The sequence below is a fragment of the Pararge aegeria genome, chromosome 12, assembly GCF_905163445.1.
Source record: "Pararge aegeria chromosome 12, ilParAegt1.1, whole genome shotgun sequence".
NCBI classification, from domain to species: domain Eukaryota; kingdom Metazoa; phylum Arthropoda; class Insecta; order Lepidoptera; family Nymphalidae; genus Pararge; species Pararge aegeria.
Genome location: NC_053191.1, coordinates 9,150,969 through 9,162,646, shown reverse-complemented (window position 1 = coordinate 9,162,646; position 11,678 = coordinate 9,150,969).

Genomic DNA, 11,678 nt, shown 5'->3' with positions numbered 1-11,678 from the left:
CGTACAAAAACAGAAATCGCCGTTCTAATCGTTCTCTCAGCTATATTGGCTACTAACCGAGTATTACATTATGAGTGTATATCCTTTATTCCAAAAAAAAATATGGCATTATAACTTGTATGTGTGTCATAACTGTACATTATTAATTGAATATTTATAGGCCAACTTCTTCATAGATTTATATCGATGGTCTTTATAAATTACAAGATTCACATTTAGAGACATGACAAAGTCGTTCAACGACTCAAAACAACTAAGATAACAGGGAGTATATTTATAGTCTTAGGAATTTTCATTTTAAAGATCTAAGAATATAATATAAGTTACAAATAAATCAACTTAATAATATTATATGATCGTGAGTCATACATGAATGATCTTATGTTAAGTCTTAAGTCTGTCTATCTACTTTAGAAAATCAAAATCTGGTAAACATTCTGAGCGGTTTTACGATTATACGATTTATTTGCAACCAAGATGAGTTATGGGATAAATCGTAGGTATAAACCCGTATGCACCCAAGATGGCTGCAAATAAATCGTATTAAAACCGCTCTTACCTCATAGTTATATAGTACACAACTAATTTGAACACAGAGAGTAGGAAAAGAGTGCCTTCTCTTTTTGAATAGTTTAGTTGTCTTTTTCTGATTTAAAGGCGCTGTTCTTTTTCCGTTACCTGATCTTTTTGTCTTTTTCCTACAATTCGTATATCTTGGTATTCAAATAGCATTTTCATTCATCTTCCTCGTCTTTCCTCGGTACTTTTCTTCGACTAGAAACATTTTTTTAGTATCTATGCAACGTGTACCTAAATGAAAACCGACAAAATACTTCAAAGGCTTTCAAGGAGGTACCTACATTATTTACCGTCTCTAATACTTATCTCTGAAACCCAAACGCTAATAGCTTTTGAGTGAGTTGTTATATCTTAGGAATATATTATATTCCTAAGTAGTAAGAAGTACAAAAAAAAATAGCATCGTCACTAACATCTAATTGTCACAACGTTTAAGTTGTATTTAATATAACCCCTTGGAAGCTGTTTAAAAATAATGATAAAATAAATATCATAAAAGACGATTGAATAGTAATAGAAAAGTATTGCTGATATTTGACTGTACTATTACGAGTCGTCAAACGATACAAGATGTTTAATAAAACATGTTCATTTATTATACTTTGTGTTATTTGCATGTGTTGACCCCATGCACAGTTTCCACCAACCCTGGTATGGGACGATTGGAACAAATTCCTCTATCTTTTTAAATTTGTAATACAAATTTAAAATGACTGATCGCAACTAACACTGGTCGCAAAAAACATTGCTTATTAGTAGACTGATATATATGGTCATTTGTTTAAAGTACTTCCGACACCTGCTTGACTAATCCCAATGCTATGGACGATGAGCGCTAAAATGATTCTACCGTACCCAGTCTCCCTACAATCTGCCACCATTATATATTTTTTTAATTAATTTTTTGATTTATAATACAATGAGTCTTTGTTTGTGGAAATTAATATAGATGTTTTAAATAAGAACACTTATTTTTTTTATAGAAAAAGAAAAAGACAATGCTAACCGTCAAGTAACATACACACAGCGCCCTCTGTCCAATAATTTTAGTAATCTTCACCATTGTTGCGCACGTGAAGCGGGAATGTTGAAACCGGTCGAGATAAGTTTGTGGTACTTTATTAAAATAAAAGTTAATCCGGCCACATAAATAATGCATTGCCGACGTCTGTTTGTTGGTCATTTAAGCAATAATAGCTTTAACGTTACCTTGTAAACCTTCGTCTTCGGCTTCACTTTCCGGAGACAGAGTTCGAGCTTCGGCACGCACCTCTAACTTTTCGGAGTTATGTGCGTTTTAAAAGCAATTAAATATCACTTGCTGCAACGGTGAAAGAAAACATCGTAAGGTAAAGGGGGTGTGAAGTCCACCAATCCACACTTGGACAGCGTGGTGGACTACGGCCCAATATTTCATTCTCATTCTGCACCCTTGTCCTGTATTGATAGGGCCAGTTATTGGTTGATAATATCGATGTTACTTTGTAACAGCGCAGTATGAAAGTCAGCATGAATTTTAAAATTGGTCACATATTTAACATTAAAATAACAAAATTAAAAAATAGATTGTTAGAAATGTTTTTTATTGACAATAATCATTCTTTAATCGTTAGTAGGATTCATTTTTTTTTTATCGATGATAAAAAATTCATTGCTGAATTCATTCCGAACGACTGTACAAAATTTGATAATTCTTTTTTCTTTGTGTTTGTTATAGTCAGGACAAGGTTAGGGTAAAGAAAAGTTGAGCAATTAAAATAATTGCACGTGGTTGCGCCAAGTTATAATTAAGTCTTAAATAATAATTTAAAATTTCATTGGTGTTCCTATTCTCCCATATCCAACCTAAAACAGCACTGAACGATTCTCCGTGAAGAGACTGGCGCCCTCATACGCCTCAAAAACACTAGAACGCAGAGCTGTCACTTAAATTAACGGAAGCAAACGATTAAGACGTTTGCGGACGACTTGCTTTCCGATTGCGAAAAGTAACGGGCAATACGAGTTTACTGGCTGCCTGAAAATAAGCCATAAAATATCATAATATACCTTAAAAGTTTCAATGAGATCCTTTTAAGCATAATTCCCATATTTATGTGTGTGCCGAAATATAACATAAGTGGTGGTGTTCGAGAAGAGAGGACTTCGTGAGGAATATTTGGATCAACGGACGGCGTGCTCCTACCCATGAAAAATAAGGTCAAGTAAGTGCTGTCTTCCTTGTGCTCTGATTCCTTGTATCTTTCTTTTGTACACCAATTTACCGCAAAAAATACAGTCCACTCATTCGAAATAAAAATCTTAAATAACTTAATATAACTTGGCGCATACATATTTATTTGGTTCCGTCGAGACGGATATTTACAGCATTTCCTTCATATTAACGTATTGAAGCATTAGTTTCCTTGTTAGAATACTTCTATAGGCTCTAATAATTGAAATAATATAATTTTAAATAAAATAGGTCATTGCGTCATCTATTTTCTTTGTCGTAATACTGGCATAAGCGGCATTATAGCATTGAGCTAGCTATTTCCCCAGTTAGACATACTAATTATCTACACATATTTATGTATATTTCGATAAATATTAGTGTATTTAAATTGAATTAACAATTAAAACAAATCTTAAAACTTGCAATTATTAATTATTGTAGTACCTTCGGTTGTGAAACATTTACTCAAGAGTCGTAAGACCTAGCATATAAGGTCGAGATTTGTCTATACGAACCTCTGGTCGATCGAACATTCGATATAACCCGACCACGCGTAATATCGAACGAAGCGCGCTTGCGCATATTATCCGCACTCCGCGCGACCTACTTAATTTACCAGTATATGATTGGCTATTAACCTATCATACTCACATAAAAATATAGGTATTTCGTGATTGTTAGATAATTGTCTCACTTACACTTTAGTAAAATGCCTCCTAAAGTAGATTCTAAAACTAGCGAAAGTGATAAGGAGATTCAGGATACTAAACTGTCTATCTTAATTGCTAAACGTGAAGCTATATTCGGTATCATGCAAAATGTCTTTGACTTATCTCGTGAACCCGATGTTCATACGAACGTTGAAAAAAGAGAACATTTTCTAGACGAATCTTCACAAATTGATTCATTGCGTTTAAAGTTCGAGTCTATTGTAGACGATTATAATACACGTTTATTAAACTTAAATTCAGATGCAAAACCTGATTACAAAAGTCTGTATGCTTTTGAGACTTTGTATAATAGGGTCAAACGAACTCATACAAAATGCTCAACTTTAAATACGACACCAGAAATACATAATGCGACCTCCGCGCTGCTAAAAGCCAAGCCGAAGCTAGCTCCCATATCGATATTAGAATTCGATGGTGACATTAAATCTTTTCAGATGTTTTATACGACCTTTAAGTCAGTAGTAGATAATAATCCATCACTCACAGATGCAGAAAAGCTATTTTATCTGTTACCGAAGCTGACAGGGAAGGCAAAAAGCGCAATCGCTGGAATTTCTCCGTGTGCTGAGAATTATCAGCTCATTTTACAAACACTCGTCAATAGGTTCGATGATAAACGTATGTTGACTTCCGCGTACCTACATGAATTATTTCGCTATAAGGGTTTTCAGACTCCCTCTGCGACTAACTTTGAAGATTTCATAGACCGGTTCGCTGGCGCAGTAAGCGCTTTAAAAAACCTAAAGTTAGATAACCTAGCTGATCTTATCATACTACATATAGCTACACAAAGGGTCGATACTGAGAGTGTACGCGCGTTTGAAATTAAATGCGGTAAGAATATACCTACTTTCGACGACTTTGTGGAATTTATCACAACACGCGCGAAGGTGTTTGAGCGTACGAATACGAATGTCACAAACCCTTCTAATACGCGTCATAATAAAAATATAAAACATTTGAATAACGGGACTTCTGGCAATGCGCCGAAGTATCAGGCCTATATAAGCACGGTTGATAAGCCTACGTCCAAGTGTCTATGTAGAAATATAACACATGCGCATTTATATAAATGTGTTGACTTTAATAAATTATTAACTCCTCAAGAACGTTTTAAGTGCGTCAAGGAGAAGAATGCCTGTGTGAACTGCCTGTCTATAAAACATAAAGTCGGGCAATGTGAAGTCTCCCCGCACTGTTCGTGTGGTCAGAAACATAACAAAAGGCTGCACTTTGACCAGCGCGAGGAACATTCCCGCGCGCCTCAGTTGAATACCGTCATGCCGCCACCGAACGCACCTACCGTTACCGCGTCATCGCCCGTAGCGGATGATCGCGCCGACGTAGCACTGTGCGCTACGCGCGTAAGCCCGTCTACAAGCGCTACGCAGGTGTATAATAGCAATTTAATGAATCGTGTCGAAGACAAGCGAACTACTGTCTTATTGGCTACCGCACAAGTTGCTGTTTACGACTGTAATGGTGAACGGCAAGTTATACGTATATTGTTGGATTCTGCTTCGCAGGCCGATTTCCTCTCAAAAGAATGTTGTGATCGCTTGGGTTTGCAAACTAAATTCACAGAACGTACTATCGTGAAGGGGTTCGGTGGAATTGAGAAGGTTGTACAATCCAGCTCGGTTGACTTGACGTTTTATTCGCGTTTTGATGATAACGTTAGTTTTAATATCTCGCCACTTGTTGTTGATAAAGTGACAGACAAATTACCTACGGCTGTGATAGATACGGCAGTCCTATCACACCTTAAAGGTATTCCGCTTGCCGATGCGAGTTACGGCGTACCTGATAAAATTGATGCTTTAATAGGAGCTTCCCTATTTCCACATTTGCTTCTCCCCGACGACGTCCATACGTCACGTCGCGACCCGTCGGTGCCCGTTGCATTGCGCACGGTGTTAGGTCTGGTGTTCATGGGCAATGCGCCTACGATACCTACTATAAATACTCATACGGCCTTGACATGTTGTTTCGTTCAAGAGCCTCCTGCTATTGACTCTTTAGTCAAGCGTTTCTGGGAACTTGAAGAACTTCCTTCCGCTTCCATTCAGAATCCTGATGATAATGAATGCGAAGACTTCTACACTTCGACTACTGTCCGAGATCCCGATACGGGCAGATACGTTGTCGGGCTGCCATTTAAAGAGGATCTATATTCCCTAGGGAATTCTTTGGACATAGCTAAGAAACGTTTCATCTGCCTCGAAAGAAAGCTTGAAGCTTCGAATAAATTGAGGTCGGCATATGATGACGTCATAAAAGGTTATCTCGCGAAAGATTATATTTCTCCCGCGCCTTCATATGATTCTAAAGATCCTGTTCCGATTTACGTGATGCCACACACGGGGATTTTACGTGAAGACAAACTCTCGACGAGACTGAGATTAGTCGTCGATGCTTCTTGTCGTTCTAGTTCTGGAAAGGCACTGAACCATCTGCTACATTCCGGTCAAAATTTACAGGGAGATCTTTTTAAAATAATTTTGAATTTTCGTCTGCATGCAGTGGCAATGACAGCCGACTGCCGAGAACAGTTTCTACAAATCGTTATGCGCGAAGCTGATCGTCGCTATCAATGCTTCTTATACCGCTTTAATCCACAAGACCCTCTTGTGCTATACCAGTTCAATCGAGTCTGTTTCGGTCTCACTTCCAGTCCCTTCCATGCACTGCGCACGGTAAGACAGCTGGTGAATGACGACGGCGCAAAATATCCACGAGCGAATAGCATTGTGCTACCCGCGCTTTATATGGATGACGTAGCTTTCTCGCTTCCAAGCGAACTAGAGGCAGTCACTGTGTCGCTGCAGATGATCGATCTTTTTAAGGGTGCACAGTGGGAATTAGTTAAGTGGAACAGCAATTCTCGCGAGGTCTTAGATAACCTTCCTGCGTCCCACAAACTTCCGACTGAAGTGGAGTTTGACAAAACCATGCACCATAAAATACTTGGTCTGCATTGGTATACTGGAAATGACGCTTTCTATTTTAAAATTTCTGTGCCCGACGATGTGACATGCACTAAGCGCTCCATCTTGTCGACTGTTGCCCGTCTGTGGGACATAATGGGCTTCGTTGCTCCCACAGTCGTGTATGCCAAAATATTAATTAAAATGCTTTGGCAATTAAACCTTGATTGGGACACTGTAGCTCCACCACACATCATTAAGATGTGGAGACAGTTTTGCGATGAGTTGCCAGCTCTAAATAAGCTACACATACCGCGTCATGTGGGCGTGACAACAGACTGCGAGGTCACTCTCCTGGGACTATCAGATGCTAGTCTCGCAGCCTATGGTGCTGTCGTTTATTTACACGTTAGCTCCCCTACTGGTAACACTGTGCGTCTTGCTTGTGCGAAAAGTAAAGTTTCGCCGACGAAACCTCATTCAATTGCTCGTCTCGAACTATTAGGTGGCGTCCTACTGTCGAAATTGCTTCGTACAGTACATGACACTTACTCTGAGCGTATCCCAATCAAGGCTACATATGCATTTCTCGATTCCAAAGTCGCCCTATATTGGATAAAAAGTTCACCGCATAGATGGCAGACTTTTGTCGCGAATCGCGTTGTACAGATAACTGAGAATATCTCACCAGACAACTTTTATCATTGCCCTGGCACTGAGAACTCTGCTGATATTCTATCGAGAGGTGTAACTCCTGAGAAGCTTCTCTCACACCCTCTGTGGCTGCATGGTCCACCATGGGCATCAATGCATCCGTCTCAGTGGCCACTCAAAACTCTAGAGGGAGAGTCTATTGAAGACGTACCCGAGAAGAAGGTTCTTATACACACTGTGTGTAAACCTATACTCCCGAACGACTTACACGAGCTTGCTCTCCGTTTTTCTTCGTGGAGCAAACTTCTACGTATAATTGTATACATTTGTAGATTTGCTAAATTACTGCCTCGTCGCGGCACTAGTGCAGTTACCGCTGACGACTTAAATTTCGCAGAGAATAGAATGCTTCGCGCTCTGCAAAATCAGCATTTTGCTGAAGAATATTCTCTTATTAAAAATAATAAAACATGTTCACCGGCATTTAATCGCCTAAGACCATTTATTGATGATGGACTTATCCGCGTTGGCGGTCGTCTCGCCAACTCTGGACTTAGCTTTGAAAAAATACATCCGGTTATATTGCCTCGCAATGGCCACGTGGTAAATATAATCATTGATTATTACCACATTAAACATTTACATGCTGGACCCGAACTCCTAATGGCCCTGCTTCGTCAGAGGTACTGGATTCTGTCGGCACGCCGTATTGTCAGGCAAAGAGTACATATGTGCAATACTTGCTTTAGATTTAAACCGCGTCCAACCATTCCGCTGATGGCGGATCTTCCTGATATACGTACACGTCCAGCGTTGAAAGCCTTTAGTTTCACCGGCTGCGATTATGCAGGCCCTATACCATACGTTCCTGTACGTCGCCGTGGCGTACACAGTGAGAAAGCTTATATTGTGCTGTTCACGTGTCTCACTACGAGATCTACGCACATTGAGGTTGCTACCTCACTCAGCACCCCCAGTTTCCTCGCCGGGTTTAAAAGATTCCTATCACGTCGTGGTCCTGTTCAGGTGCTGCATAGCGACAATGCTAAAAACTTCCAGGGTGCTGCTTCTTACCTTCGGGACCTCTATAAACTTCTAAGAGAAGAATATTACCCGAAGCTAGAGCAGGAATGCGCTGAAAATCGCATAACTTGGAAATTCATCTGTCCCAATTCCCCACACTTTGGAGGTTCATGGGAAAGTATGATCAAGGTGACTAAGACGATCCTGTTCAAGGTCATAGGGCAACAGCTCCTTTCTTATGAGGAACTTTGCACTGTGCTCATTCAGGTCGAATGTCTTCTCAATTCGCGTCCGCTAACAATACTAAGCTCTGACCCTGCCGAACCTTCGGCTCTTACTCCAAGTCACTTCCTACATACTGCGCCTCTATTCTCCTTGCCTGCGCCTGATGTCAATCCAGACAAAATTAACTTGGTTGACAGGTACTCGTTAATAGATAAAATGGTCCAATCGTTTTGGAATCGTTGGAGGATGGAATATTTGCACGGATTGCAAGTTCGTTTGAAATGGAATACGCCTTCCGTACCTATTACGCCGGGAACTGTCGTCGTAGTTATAAATGACAACGTACCGCCTCTGGCTTGGCCTCTAGCAGTAGTAGAGAAAGTGCATCCCTCGAAAGACGGCGTCATACGCGTAGCGACCGTTAAAATTTCCGGGAGAACTTACGTCCGTCCGGTCGTTCGCTTATGCCCTCTTCCGACGCAATAAGCGTAACAATTATAGTTTCATAATTTAGTACTAAGTAGCTCATACGTTAAGACTTTATTCTCTTTTATAATAATTCTACAAATAATTAATATTTTTTAATATACTTTCGTAAATATACACATACTTATATGAAATACGCCCATGCGCAATACGCGTTCTTAAAAGAGGCAATTCTACCTCATACCTTATGAGAGCTTTTCTTAAAGGTGACCCTTTAAGGGCGGGTGGATGGTTGCGCCAAGTTATAATTAAGTCTTAAATAATAATTTAAAATTTCATTGGTGTTCCTATTCTCCCATATCCAACCTAAAACAGCACTGAACGATTCTCCGTGAAGAGACTGGCGCCCTCATACGCCTCAAAAACACTAGAACGCAGAGCTGTCACTTAAATTAACGGAAGCAAACGATTAAGACGTTTGCGGACGACTTGCTTTCCGATTGCGAAAAGTAACGGGCAATACGAGTTTACTGGCTGCCTGAAAATAAGCCATAAAATATCATAATATACCTTAAAAGTTTCAATGAGATCCTTTTAAGCATAATTCCCATATTTATGTGTGTGCCGAAATATAACATAAGTGGTGGTGTTCGAGAAGAGAGGACTTCGTGAGGAATATTTGGATCAACGGACGGCGTGCTCCTACCCATGAAAAATAAGGTCAAGTAAGTGCTGTCTTCCTTGTGCTCTGATTCCTTGTATCTTTCTTTTGTACACCAATTTACCGCAAAAAATACAGTCCACTCATTCGAAATAAAAATCTTAAATAACTTAATATAACTTGGCGCATACAGCACGTATAATAAAACTGTAACTGGACGACTCCTGTAAATTTCATAACTTTTTTGAAATTCATTCAGGAGAAGCTTAAATATCGATAGAGAACCCAAATCAGATTTTTATTTCATTTTTATCTGCCTGTCAATCAGTTCGCGCATCACTCGAAAACTACGGAATAGATTTAAAAGCAATTTCGGGTTATCATAAAGGTTATTTTTCATCACGAAAATAATACAGTACCTTCGGGCAGGGTATGATTTTTTTTTCCAGTTTACGCTAATAGTAAGATTAATATTTTATCCGACACTTATCAGAAGGTGATGAAATATTGATTGGTACCGGCCGTAAACTCTTTAAAAGCTCGAGTTTACCAACCGCCAAAAGACGATTAAAACGTTAGTTGAAACGATCCCTAAATGGGTGAAATGAGGGTTGAGAACGTTCGCGGATGTTGATAGCATATTTTATTTAGCAAAAACCTCTGGATGAGTGTAGTGGCTGGTGATAAAAGTTTATATTCAATTTATGTATGAGAAATTGAACACGGACGAAATCGCGGATAAACCCTCGTATAATAAAACTACCTATGTTATCAAAACAAATGGCTTCGTGAAAAGTATATTGGTACCTACCTAAAATTTTATCAACTTAATTGAGTCTATTTATTTTTATGTTGTACCTAGCGTGACATCACTTCATTGTATAGATACAAGACACCGGTACTCCGTATGGTTAAACTGCTGAACTATCCGCTAGAATAGTGAGCTTTATACAGTTCAGCATGAATTTATTAATTACCTTTACGATTGTTCAACTTGTTACTAGTTCTTATGCGGACACTGAAAGCCCATCCTTGGTGGCCCAGTCTTTCAAGAATGACCCTTTAGTGTCAAAAGTTGTAAGGAATCCTCCTTCAGCTCTTATCAAGGTGAGTACTTAATAATGGAAAGTACCTACCTTCTGGTAAACGTAGACGTCAGAAAATGAATTTCTCCTCGCCTACCGGGGCATTGTATAATAGACAGACATTATTTTTTTTTTATCTAACCACAGATTTAATTTCTAGGTGCTGGAATGGCGACCGCACAGGTTACCATTCCAGCACCTTGGGCACACGCCGCGTTGTTAGGCCCCCACCGGTTGAAACAGACGACATCAGACGTGTCTCTGGGCTGTGGATTGTGGAACTCCCTACAATAGACATCCAGACTACGTCCAGCAGTGGACATCAATCGGTTGATGTAATGATGGTGAAAGGCTAGGTAGGTAATTACTGGTAGCGATGTCGATTCGAATTTCCAATTTTCTTTCGCAGGTGACATACCCGGGCAGAAAGGTCAGTCTTGGATCTAGGTTGGAACCAGCACAGACGGCGGGGCCACCAAAATCAGTGTCGTATGAAGCAGATCATGAAAAGCTGTACACATTTATGTTTTTGGGTACGTAAATTAACCGATAAATGATTATTATATAATTTCACTTTAGAGAGCACGTTAAGCCATCGGACGGTTATAATCACTTGTGATAATAGTCGTTAGAGCGCACCAACCCATATTGGAACGGCATGGTGAGTCTTTGCTTTAATACCGTGTTTCCTTTGAGAGACGATGCCTGTGCCCAGCAATGGGACTTAATAGGTTGCGGATGATGATGATTTGTGTTAAAAATAGGAGTATAGGTTAAAGTAGAGAGAGTTTCGGCCTCCCTCATGTTATTTAGATCTGCCCCAGATCTTACGGCCGATGGTTTGGCTTACGGTTTGACGGCCGAGTGGCGCAGTGGGCAGCGACCCTGCTTTCTGAGTCCAAGGTCGTGGGTTCGATTCCCACAACTGGAAAATGTTTGTGTGATGAACATGAATGTTTTTCAGTGTCTGGGTGTATATCTGTATATTATAAGTATTTATGTGTATTATATTTATAAAAAATAATTCATCAGCTATCTTAGTTCCCATAACACAAGTTACGCTTACTGGGGCTAGATGGCGATGTGTGTATTGTCGTAGAATATTTATTATTATTATTATTATAACTTAATTAACAAGAACGGCTGCAAAAT